Genomic DNA, 13,707 nt, shown 5'->3' with positions numbered 1-13,707 from the left:
CTACACGGGCTCCGAATCACCGAGAGGTGGGCAAAGTTCCCCCCTGGTCGGTTGGTTGCACCCCTTCGGGATCTTCGATAGTGAGGGAGGGTCACCTCTCCTTTGTCCCACTATCTCCCCCGGCATCCACCTTTTTCCTCGGTGGGAATATCAACATGGCAGAGGCTAGGGTACTAAGCAATCAGCATGATATGCATTTGGAAAATATTCATTCAGCCTTTCATGAGATGCAATTGATTGAGATAAAAGAACTTGAGATGGGAGAAGGGTTTACCTATGCAATTCAGTGACTCACTGATTGCTAGTACTTACCCTTTTACAATATTTCAGCTTGGATAAGAGAGAATTTCAACAAAACAGATCAAGGTTATGCATCAAGCTGATCAAATGTTACCTAAGATGAGTAATGGTTTTGAATCAAAAGGAATTCAATGAAATAGGCTGAAATTGAAGAAAATTAATACTATTCTCTGATCTATTGATCAATTCAGTGAATTAATTGATCAATAACCTCTCATCAACAAGTGGAAAAGCCATTAGCAATAGGATTATTGAGAGATTTCAGAGATTAGCAAAAGAAAATACCTCCATTAAGCTTGAAAATGATGATGGATATCAGCTTTAACCCGATTGATGCAAGAGTTCTTCATAATCCACCATGAATCCAACATAAAGCTTGAAATCTCCATGAAATCAGTCCATACATGCTTCAATATGATGAAATCCTTGAAAGATCAATACTCCAGCCTTGCTTGAACACTTGAACTTCAAAGATTCAAGCTCTCTGATGAAAAGCCCCAAAATATTCCTTCCATTTGAGCTTCATTGACATGCACGGGCTGAAATCTCTTCAATGTCTTCAATCTTGAAGTCTATCCAGCTTGTATTCAGCTTTAGAGAAGCCTTGAAGGTCGGGAAAGTCCAAAATCTTGAGAAATTTGAGCTTCCATGTCTGTGGCTATGGCTGCCCTGCTGTGTATTAGGGTTTTGAACAGAGAAATGGCTGATGAGAGTTCCCCTGGGGCTGAAAGTTGATGTAATCCATTGTTTGATGAAGCCTTAAGAGTCTTTGATCAGTGAGCTGAGCATTTGGAGCAGCAGAGCAGTGAGAAGAGGGCAGGAAGATCAGCGCAATTTGCGGCGCATTTTTCGGGCAGTTCTGGGCTGGTCTTCAGCAGCAGGCATCAACAATGGTGCTCCTCCTGTAGCTTAGGCAACAAAGATTCTTTACCCTATGGTTTGGCAGTGAGATATTCAGCACAGAGAGAGAGATTTGTGAAGATTCTTGACATCCACCATGGAAGCTTCAGGCAAAAGCTTGAAAGAGAGAGAGAGAAGCTCTCTTTTGAAAAGTAACTGGAGTTTAGTCTGTAACTAAGCCCGGTTAACCATTCTTTACCCTAGTTACCTCCATTTTTGCATAAAATTTGATGACGTCCAGCCATTTAAGCCTTTACCCGCCATATCTGACCTTGGATAACTCCAGATGTAGTCATTGCTAACTGTAGTTGTCCTGCAGCACTCCACTAGTCACTGTCTTGTACCATTTTTGTCTGAAATTGGTTTGAAATAGAAAAATGAGAGTGAAAATGGAAGAAAATAATGGATCAAAGACTGAAGCTCTGATACCACTTGTCAGAGAGAGAACTAGGGAGAGAAGAAGAAGAGAGAGAAAGACTACAGAGGAGAGAGAAAGACTGCAGGAAGAGAGAGAAATAGAGTGACGAGGAGAGAGAAAGACTAGAATTGGAGAGAGAAAGACAGGAAAGATGTAGAAGCCATGGAAGCTTGGAGCAAGCAGGGAGAGAAAGATTGTAATTGTATTGATATGTCAAAAGATGTGAAAAATTACAACTTCTCTCCTTATATACCAGTGTCAGTGTGACATGGCATATTATTAGCATTCTAAGTATTCCCAGCTTCTTACAGTAATAAAGTGACACATCCCCAAAACAAAACAGACAGCACCCCAATTGAGTGACAACTTTGTAAGAAATATGGAGCTTTTTTAGTCACACAACATTATGATCTTCATGATCTCGATGGTTTTTTTCATATTAGACATAAGTTTAATGTGAGTTAAACAATTGAACCATGTAACATTTTTTATTTTTTAAATCTTATAAGATCTTAAAACACTTGAATATCACTCTCTTACCTCCTCATTGTCATTCTTTTATGAACCCTTTACTTATAACTAAAACTATTAACTTCAAAATATCCCAAATTTTTCTTTCGAGATCCATATGATATATATGGTTGGACTATTCAAAAGCATTCATGTAGCTCGCTCGGCAAAAAAGGTCATAATGGAGGATTGTTAGATGACACTCTATTGGCCCCTTTATCATATAAATTGTTTAGACAACACCTTGTATTTCAAATAGTTCTCACTGAAACAATGCATCAGACACGTGTGAAGCAATTTCTTGATTATTGGAAAGAAGAAGAAGGTTTGTAATGTTTGTTTTGAGCATGTACACACTTCAAAATATTTCCCTTATATTTATGAGCCTTATGAAGAAGCAAAATCTTGCTTGCATTTTTATATGTTTAATTTATGCAAGGATTTCAATGGTATCCATGTAAGAAGTTCTCTTTAGTTGTAAATAAATATTCAAACTCAAATATGGATAAACATGGAAAAAGTTGGATCTTTTTTAGGGTTTTAGGAAGTTTCTAAATGGCATGATGACTGTGAAGGCAAGAGAGTCAAAGGTTGCTCAAGTATTAAGCACATTTGGAGATTGCTTAGTGTAAGTGAAAAGTTCAAGGATAAGTATTATAGTGTTTTGGATTCAAATTTAGATTTGAGTGCAAGTGATGATGATGAATGGTTCCTTCCACCCATGGTCTTCCCAAAGATTGAGGCAAAGGGAATGGAAGAGGAAAAAAGCCAAAGCAGCTAAGGATTCTCAAGTTTCCTAACATCAATAATAGTGCTTGCCAATGGGAGAATGGAGCATAGTCGCATACATAAGTTGATAGTATTCACTATATTTTTATCTCTTGCAAATTACGATTATCATTCTCCAATCAAATTTAATCAATAAGAAAACCAACAAGAAGTAATCATCAAAGAAGTTGATTAATTTGAGAATCAAGAATATGAGTTATGTGTTCAAAATGATAATGTATGTATTGATGGTAAATTGATAGATCATATTTATGCCAAAATAGAGGTTATGGTGGATGTTTTCTTTGTTTTGTTGATGATTTTAAGGAACGCAATAGAAATTGCAACAACTAAAGCTTTATCTACCATCAACTAACTTGAAGGAGACAAATCATTACAATAATAAGAAGTTTCTCAAGTTAGGAATGTGATGGGTTTGCAAGTTTCTCATTATTTTGGGAAAGCTATTAATGCTCTTGATGAAGTTTCTTTGCTAAAGGATCACGTGGTTGCGAATTTGCATATCTACTTGGCATTTCCATATGTTCCAAGTCAGGATGTTATTCTTGAGGATTTGTATGTGTTGAATGGCAAAATTCTTTTTGTTTGAATTTAGATTGATATTTATAAAAATTTTGAGCAATTTGATTTGTTTATCAATGAAGTTGAAACAAATAAAATTATCAAAATACCTACACTAGATATTTATGTAGTTAATGTCATAGCAAGAGTTGTTGATGATTTTATTTTCTAAACTAAATTTCGAGTCAACTAGAAAGAACCCTTTATGATCAACTAAAATTTTAAAAATGATACTTGTATGTTGTAGGATCTTGATGGACGCTATCGCAGTGCGTGAGGTTGAAGGTCACCATAGGGGTTTTGCAAGAGATCTCGACAAGATAGATGGAGATGTGTCTTCAAGAGATAGGTGGTAATTGTTTTTAGGTTCGAGAGGAGCTTCACAACTTTCAACTCACCATTTATTTTGACTTTATCTTCGAAAAACCCAGATTGATACATTAGATTTGATCATAGAAGTATGAATTGTAATCAGGAGTAGAACTTCAATTGATACAAGAAGAGTCTTGTCCTTCCTTGCCAATGAGTATAGCTGCCTATGTCAGCCTAGGCATGAAGAAGATCTTTAAGTCCCTTCTCTTTTCAACTAATAATGAAGATAGAGGATCAAGAATAAGATTGCCTATTTGAGTTTATGAATAAATCACTGTAGTTGGGTTTACATGAAAAGTTCATGAGTTCCATGACTTAGATCAATGTAGCTTGAATTAAGTAGCTACACAAAAGCTTCAGCTATTTAATCCCAAACTATGGCAAGAATTCTATGAAAATTTACTTTAAACCCTCTCTTGAATGAAAGGAAGCAAGATACTATTGTACTTGTAATGTTTGGAGTTGAGGTAGATTCTGTGTTTACAAAATTCAGCCCATGAATATCCTAGTTTAGAATGAATCAAGAACAATTCATGATCTACCAAAATAAAGGAAGTGGTTAACAAGTAAGCTTCAGCTCATTAATTCCCTATTATGGGCAGCCATGAATAAACCATGATGTTACAAATAAACTACCAAAGAGTAGCTTCAATGTCCTTCCAAAGCAAGAGTGTTTAGATGCGGCATTTACAAGAGTATGTAGAGCATATTCTCATCATAAATCATAAGAGTAAAACTTGGAATATCAAGAATCAGCTCAAAGATTTTAGCGGGTTGAATATGAGAGTTTTAAAATCAGATTTTTAATATCTACTGAGCTCTTCTTGGTAGGGAGGAGAGACTTCATCAAGCTGTAGTTATGTAAGAAATTGCCCTTCTTTTCTTCTACACAAATGCAGGTACCTCTTGATCCATACAAGAGATGCCTTGGAGAATAGAGATTCAGCCCATAAAGAAAGTAATGGACTGCATATAAGAGTCCAGACCAGAGACTTTATGATTTGCAAGATCTCTTCTTGATGGAGAAGAGAGTTCACATTAAGAGTTAAGTGCATAGGTCAGTGTTCTTCATAAATACAAGTACCTCATGAACTAAACAAGAGAGACCTTGAAGAATAGAAATTTAGCCCATTAAATAACATTTTTGGACCTTTCAGTTCAGCCCACATTTCTTGTTAAGACAAATCTAGAAGTATTCTTGACACACCCCTCCATTAAGAGCTTGCAATAAGCTTTCCAAGAGCAAGGGTGAGCCCTTTGGGTCAAGATAATCAATGGAGCAAGAAGAAGAATTTCAGCCCAACAAAGTTCAGGATAGGAAGTCCAATAATAGTTCGTACTCAGCACTTGGAAGACTCAAGAGAGTAGATTTGATGCATCTCTTGACATGGGAGGTCTAATTCAGCATACACAAGCTAGGTCTAGACCTTTCTTCAGACTCATAATCGAGCTCTCCCTTGTATGGGTTGCTGCCCTTTATATTCACAAATTTTCCCTATTAACTTAGCCAAGAATGGCCTTCTATTTTCCTACAAGCATAGAAGAAGGAGCACTTACATGTCAAGTGGACTCCAACTAGTTGTAGATGGATGGCTTGATTAGCCCCTTTATGTGGAAGCTTTAGACACCACTTTCTCTTCTCCTTCCATGGTGCCTGTTGCCTCTTTGAGTTTTGCCCAAAAAATGCGGTGCAATTCAAGCTACCTTTTTTTATATTTCCCTTGACTATTTTAGTCACATAGGCAATGCTACAAGTCATATATAATGTCTTATGCTTGGTTAACCTAGGTAACTCCGACTCCCTTAACTTGGCTTGTGAATAGTCTTAAAAACTTTGAAGATCATATGTACACAGCCACATCATTAGCTCCTGGGAAATGCAATTCAAGGGATCCTTCCAAATCAACTGCTCATGACCATGTTATAAAATGTCCCATGACTTACAGAACTTGCAATGAGTTCATGTAAGTGTTGTGAAGAGAATTAAAAGTAAGTAACCATATTTATTCATCTTGTCCAGGACTTATGATAAATGTATTGTATTTTAAGGTAGAGAGCCCCCATCTTTGCTTCACCATGCTATATGCTGGTGGTTTAGACTTCATGTTTTATTGCACTAGGCAAGTCTCCTGTAGTTTGTCTAAATTACAAGTGACTAAGCAATCTATGTAGAGGTTAAAAATTTTATGTTTAAACCTTGGGCAAAAAATCTCATGACAACGCTACATAAAAGTAGAATCAATGGATTCCATTTGATGAAATACATTTGTAGAATCATGTAAATACGGATGTTGTAAGTAGTGTATATAGAAGTCATAGAGAAAACTGTTAATATGGTTAGCAATTTTGGAGTGTTTTGATATTTGAAAATACAATGTTAATTAGACGGGTTCTAAAATATAGAAAGCCTACTAAATGGATATTCACATTTCTAACGAGGATCCCTTTATCAAGTTTGAAAGTTTGATGTCTATAGTAGACTACATGTAGAAATGGAAAATTGCAAACTGTGGAGAGATTTTTTGGGGCAAAAATATTTAGTGTCTAACTACAATGTCTTCTAGCAAATTGTAGTTTGGAATTGGAGCTACAACTTTCCTTCAAAAATCTTGGCGATTTGAGTTACAGAGCAAAAGTTATGAGCCATTTTGTGCCTAGGTGTCCCAATTAACAAGATTTTAAAAGTCAAAGCATGTCTTTGTCACTTGTAGAGGTCACCCATGAATATATGTGTGCAGCACACGAATTCAAAACAATGTAATTTTAAAATACCATTTAAATACATTTTTACATAGAAAATTGTGTTTATATAAAGGGGTTATGTACAAATTGAATAGAAAAGTGTTATGTTTTTTCAGGAAAAATTCATAGTTAAGGATATTTATAAATTCATAGATACAGATATACATATAGTGAACCCCCCCCCAATCTTTAGTAGATGTGCTTTGAATTTTTAAATAAGAGTTTGGTTACTCTTTGTGTTCCAAACCAGGAGGTGGACTAATCATAGTGCGAGAAAATGCATAATCATGAACATCTCATCATGTGAAGACAAACTAGACAAGTAGTGTAAATGTCATTTGCTTTACTTTTCAATGCTTCCTTATAGTGAAAGTTGTGTTAATGGATGGGAGTCTCAAGTGGTAACTCATCTTCTTGCCACATGTTTTATTACTTAGTTTTTAAATTTGTCCTTGTGGCAAAAAGTGCAGTCCTACTACGAAGATTTGTAGTCCCCATGCGATAATTGAGATTGCAAGTAAAATTTTTAGGTGTTTAATGGTACCTTTGCCACTTGGTACAGGGGAGGATGTAGAGGATATACATATCCTCAACCCCCTAAGCTTTTCCAAATGTGGTTTGTATTTTTAAATAAATATCTATTCACACTTTGTGTTCCAAACTAGGAGGTGGCCTACTCATAGTGTGTGAAAATGAATAGCCATGGACATGTAACAATGTGCGGACAAACTAGACAAGTAGTGTAAATGTCATTTACTTGATTTTTCAATACTTACTTGTATTGGAAGTTTTGTTAATGGAAGGGAGTCTCAAGTAGTAACATACATGCTTATGTTTTGTTACTAAGTTTCCAAATTTATCCCTGTGGTGGGAAGTGTAGTCCTACCGTGCCAAGATTTGTAGTCCCAATACAATAATCAAGATCACGAGTACAAAATTTAGGTGTTCAACGGCACTGTCACGACCTAAAACAGGCTCGACACTGGATCTATGGCACTAGCCAGGCCTCTTCTACTCACCCAAACCACCCCACATGGCCTCATGGTAGCATGGAGTGTCTAAGGGATATACTACCCTAACCTCTACTATAAAACTTTGTATTTGTATGAGTTGTAATCCAATGGATAACCCTTCCCACACTCCTCAGAGGGATTCCGTACATTGATTGGTGTCATTTCATCCCATGCAAACACGATATCTAGAACAAAAATCCAAAAACTCATGATCTTCCTTAAAACTACAATGTTATGAGTTTTGCATGTTTATAAAGAAATTGTTAGATAACTCATTTTTTATTGATTTCCTTAACGATTTTTATAGATCACAACATTAACAACCAAATACAACCATTTTCAATCATTTACCAATGGAATTTATCATAAAACAAGTAAATTTATGACTTACTCATAGAACAATTCTTTATATTATACACATCTTATGATTGGAGACGCTCCTTTCAACCTGGATCCATGCTCCAACATCATCCCACGATCAAAATCTCGCATCTCAGCCCACCCGCTTCTCTCATAGAATCAACTATAGAAACACACAATAAAGAGGAGAGAGGAGAGAGAAAGACTAGAAACTGAAATTTTCATTGACTTAGCCATTTTTTGATCCATTTGAAGAGATGGAAGGCATGGAAAATCAACATCTCAACCCCTTCTTGCCTCTCCCTCTGACACAAATAGGCGTAAAATCCAAATTTTTAATTAAAAAATGGGGTGACAAATAGAATGACACCCCCCTCCCACACATTATGTGAATTTTGGGATTTTAGCCCTTAACTAATTCATTAATCTTTAAGTACTAAAATATCTAGTTAGAATTTTTGGTTTTCACATTGCATGAAAGTGGTTTCATCTCTGTTGAGGGTGCAAATGGCCTCGGAATTGTGCTCTAACTCGATGACGGTTGGCTTCTTTAGTATCAAAATCTATCAATCTAGCATTCATCCTACACTTTCTAGCTCCTAGATCACATAACTACTTAGAATGCCAAACCTTGTCAGGATTAAATGGGGGTCAAACGACCTCCGATTGATGAACTAACACTTGCATTGCATTCTTGGCATCGAAATCTATCTATAAAGTCTAGCTCATCGATCTTCAACTTTTTCACACTACAACAAAAAGACTCCATAGACGCGCTTGTAGACGCAATATTTGAATTGTGAAAAAAAATGTCGGGCGCGTTTATTAACGCGTCTAAAAGCGCGCTTATGATCAGCAATACACGCACCTTTAGATGCGCGTATAAACGCGCTACATAAATATATAATCATATTTTTAAAAAAGTGGATATATTCATATTGTACGTCTATACAAGCGTGTATCTATGCGTCTAAAACCGCGTTTACTCTGAAAGTTTTTGACGAAAATAGACGCGCATTTATCCTGCAATTTAGACGCGTTGATAGACGCGCAAAACAGAGGTATGAAAAACAAACCAGAGAGCATGTGGCCTGCAAGGCCACATGCTCTCTGGTTTTTTCCCCCCATCAACATCAAATTGTATGCTTAGGGATAACAAAGAAAGATTATTTCAAAGATTGGATACTGAAAACAAAACAATGTATGTAGCACACGAAATTTCATATATATAGATGAAACGTTTTTACATTATGAGTTCTAGTGCTTGTGACGTCATGGTCACAAGTACTATAACTGAAAGTAATACATATCAAAAATGAAAATTACAAGCCAAGGGGAGGCATGCATGCATGGGGCTCCTCTATATCTCCTCAGAAGAGGCATCATCATCACTACCACCACCGCAACCTGTGCCGCTGCCGTTGCCGCCACCGCTACTACTAGTTCCCCCTTGGCTATCCTCAACTGCATCAGGGTTTGCCTACACAAAGGATTAAGGTATATAAATACCATTACAAATAATAAATTAGAGTTATCTATACTTTTCATGTAAAAAATAAAACACATCTCTTGTGGTGGTGGAATCCTCATGGCGTGATTATATTGCTCCTCCGTGATGAGTCCCTCCTCGTAGAAATGCTGCCAAGTGGATGCCCAGTTATGACCTCGATGGTAGCCTACCTCTCTAGGAGTAGGCATCCTACCAACGATATGATACTACAAAATAATTTGAACATATAACGTATTAAAACACACTACATAATGAAGTGAAACAAATTACAAAATTTAATTTGAAAAAAGAAATCAAATAATACTTACAAACTCAGCCTCCCATGACTCCCTGCCACCCGATCCATAATGCGACGATCCCATGGTTGCCATCTGGATACGTCGCGCCTCTACATGCTGGCGACTGGTCATTTTCTCCGCTGCTCTCTTCTTGGCCTCTTTCAACTCCTTGCGGTGGCAACTGGGTGGTTGGCCATATCCAGGGCGCCCCTGCTCTTGTCTCCGCAATGACTCCTCGGCGCGTGTCATAAGGTGAGACCTCTTGTTATGAAGTGTGTCTCACCTTTGACCGTCCCTAATCATCTGAGAATCGTGAATTCTTGGGATTAGGGTACATTTTATGTACTGCCCGTAGCACCTCTTGGCACAAACCATTTTTCTGGTGCTTGAAGGGAATCATGCGATCTTTGTATGTGACATGCACGACACTCCTCAAGTAGGCTATCACTTCCCTCCCCTCAAAGTCATGCAAGATAGCACCAACATCAGTGATAGAGTAGTACATTTGTGGAGGCTCACCTCTCTCATTTTCCGGTGAGGGTGATCGAGAGCCACCACCTAGGCAACCCCCACAAAGCCCTCAACCTCCTCGTCCTCCCGCACCACTCTCCCTCCTCCCTCGACGTGCACTACCCTCTGCCTAACTCGATACACGTGCTTTTGCAGATGCACGTGCTTCGATCGATCCATGTACCTCAGCTGATCCCTGTGTAGGCAAAGATGTGATAGGTGTCCTAGACATCACACTGAAAACCTCATCTGTAGTGGGAGGGTGACAGAGATAATTAGTCATCTCCCCCATGAATTGCTCCTTGTTGAATGGGGTGCTGGAGGATCCAGGATTCCACATCTACACAAGAAAAATCATGTTACCCTGTGCAGATAAAACATATTACATACAGCGTCTATACCTGCGTCTCTGTGCGTGTTTATACTTGCATCTGTCAAGGCGTCTCTGTGGGCGTCTGTCAGCGCATCTATTTTCGCGTCTACAGCCGCATCTACACTGTCATCTGGACACGCTGACAGATGCGCACAATCGCACCATTTCTTCTTAAACTTGCTTAAAAGAAGGGTGGGATAGAACCTAGATGTGGACGTGATGTTTTTCCATTCATAGATTGAGTCTCGAGCCATAAAACACTGGAGTCTTCACTCGCACTTTTATCCAAGTCTAGAGTAGGAGTAACGCTGATCTTTGTTTTAAGGCCCAAGTAAGTGTACCATAGCTTAAGGGGTCTTTCATCTACCCAGTATATTTTGCTACAGACAGCTCATGAGGGTCCAGCATGTCTAGTTATTTGAACACCTCGTAAGAATCATGATGAAATTTGCTACCTACCTTGGGGTAGGATTCACTAATAATATGGTGGAATATAAAGCCTTGATCATGGGGATGAACATTGTTAAGAAAGGTGGTATTCGCGAGTTACTAGTAAAAGGGAATTTCTAGTTGGTTTTGAATCAATTGGATGGGATTCCATGTCGCTATGAACCTGATGGACAAGTTTGAGAGAGTGTCTTTTCAACTAATTTCATAATATTCGAATTAGTTTACCAATTCATTAGCAAATTATGCTTATGAAGAATACCTCTTTTTCAATTGTGGTCCTTGTTTAGATATCTCCATTGATGAGGAGATAGGACCTACTCGATTATGGAGACTTTTATCAAAACACAGTTTATCTATGGCAAGAAATGGTTAGTATGGGTAATGCAAAGAGTAGCCGAGACCCATTTACCATTGTTATATTAGAACCACAGGATGGTCAAACGATATTTTATGCATACACCTCTTGCTATATATACAGGACTTATGGGTCATAATATGATGCATCTAGTTTAGGGCTAGGAACCCTATTTTCTCCTTGGAATAGAGTGTCTTGTTCTATGTTAGTACCACTCCAAGGAGGGATATGTATATGGCTTTTTACTTTAGACCAAGAGAGTTGATTGCTTTGGATGTGTGTTATATTTCGTTAGGTCAAGAGGGTCATTTTTGCTAAATGGTATATCTCACTAGGCCAAGAGGGCCATGTATCTATTTGGTGTGGATACGTTTAATGGTCTTTTGTCCTAGTGGTATGCTAGACAGGTTTAATGGTTTAATTTACACGCACACTACAATAGTATGACTAGGAAATAAAATATTTGTTATTGTGAGTATTGAGGCTTGCTGATGCCAGGATAGGTATATTCCACGATGGATTCCGTGAGACCACGGTGCATTTCGTGAGTTTTTATTCCACGGTGGATTCTGTGAGGTTTTGCGGTTGATTCTGTAAAAATTTATTTATTTGCCAAGGCTCATACACAATGTGGATTTCTTGTGCGAGAAGTTGACGGGGACACTTGTCCTTTTTGGGCATCAAATTAATTTAATGTGCACATGGGTGATTCCATGGTGGGTGGTTCTGCAAAATACATATTTCAATTAAGAGACATTTATGAGTTTAGAGTGCACTTATATTAAATTAAAGTTAGGAGAGAGCTCCAACCTATTTATTTATTTTGTGGATGAAGGCTGCTAGGTAATCACTTTTGTCGGATTAATTTTATTATTTTCTAACAATTGTGAATAATTCAGTTGATGTGTAGAGCAGGCGGCAGTGTCGTTGGGAAGCACTGGGTGATAGTGTGTATTCAAATTATCTAGAAGAAATTATCATTTTTGATGGGCGCGTGTCTTATTATTAAAGACATGGTGCTAATATCTATTTAGGCGCACTTATTTATTGAAGCGCTTGACAAATATTTATTATTTTGTATACGCATGGATGCACGGTTTAAATATTTCATTATTGGACATTCTGTTTGGGCACAACCCAACTTTTCGACCACCCTACACACCACTTGTGTCATGCTTAATGAATAAAAATAAAACTATGGTACTTGTATTCATGTTATATTAAAGGCTAGTACTTACACTCTCGATATTCATGTTAGAGAGAGAGAGCATTGGATTATCATCCAATGCAAAACAACAAATTTCAAAGAATCAAATTACAACATGAAAATTTTCAATGAACAATAACTATCAAGATGAAAAAGGACATGCTAAAAACATATCAAGAAATATAGTAATATTATTTCTTAGATTTTATGTGCTGACAAAAAATATGTAATAATATTATTTCTTAGATTTTATGTCCTAACAAAAAATGTCGTCCAAAGTGAACACTATGGAGTATGACCTACTTGAAAAGTTGCGAGTGACACTTTACTAAACTTGGTTTTCATGTTTCCGTAGCGAAGTGGCCATCTAATGGCTTGTAGTGTATTTATCACCTCGGATAGGAAATCAATATAATGTCGGCTAAGCAAGTTTCTTCCCAAGGATAATAAAAGATCGTGAAATAAGGCGGGCGCGACCGACCGAACTGCCCAATGGACAAAATAGCAGGTACAAGTAGTTCATGATACAGAATCCAGATCATCGTGGAATAGCAGGTACAAGTAGTTCATGATACAGAATCCAGATCATCGTGGGAGAACTATGTAATATTCCCGGCGTGGAACAGATGAGCTGATCACTTATACGCTTATTATTTCTGGCCTCCTTATACCATGGCGCCCGCTCACGTGCTGTCACTTCCATTGCTGTCCGTCATATTGCTTGTATACTTGAGCTACGGCGCCGATGCGCACAGGTACGTGGTAGGAGGCGCGGAGGGGTGGCACGCGGACGCAGACTACCACAGATGGGCTGAGAACCGCGTGTTCAGGGTCGGCGACAGCTTGTGTAAGTAGTATATGAAAGACTCAATCCTCACGCCCTCTAATGTGTCTGTATTACGACCGCAATTAACTAATATGCTACCGGAATATATACTGCTTCTGCTGCTTGCATTTGGGTTGTATTGCTGTCATCTATGCAGCCTTCAGGTATGCAGAAGGGACGCACAATGTAGTGGAGCTACGCAACGCAGCGGACTACGCGTCCTGTGACGCAAA

The sequence above is a fragment of the Lygodium microphyllum genome, chromosome 27 (assembly GCF_053477565.2).
Source record: "Lygodium microphyllum isolate KBCC chromosome 27, Lygodium_microphyllum_v1.1.10, whole genome shotgun sequence".
In the NCBI taxonomy this organism is placed as follows: Eukaryota; Viridiplantae; Streptophyta; class Polypodiopsida; order Schizaeales; family Lygodiaceae; genus Lygodium; species Lygodium microphyllum.
Note: the sequence above shows the minus strand (reverse complement) of the source record.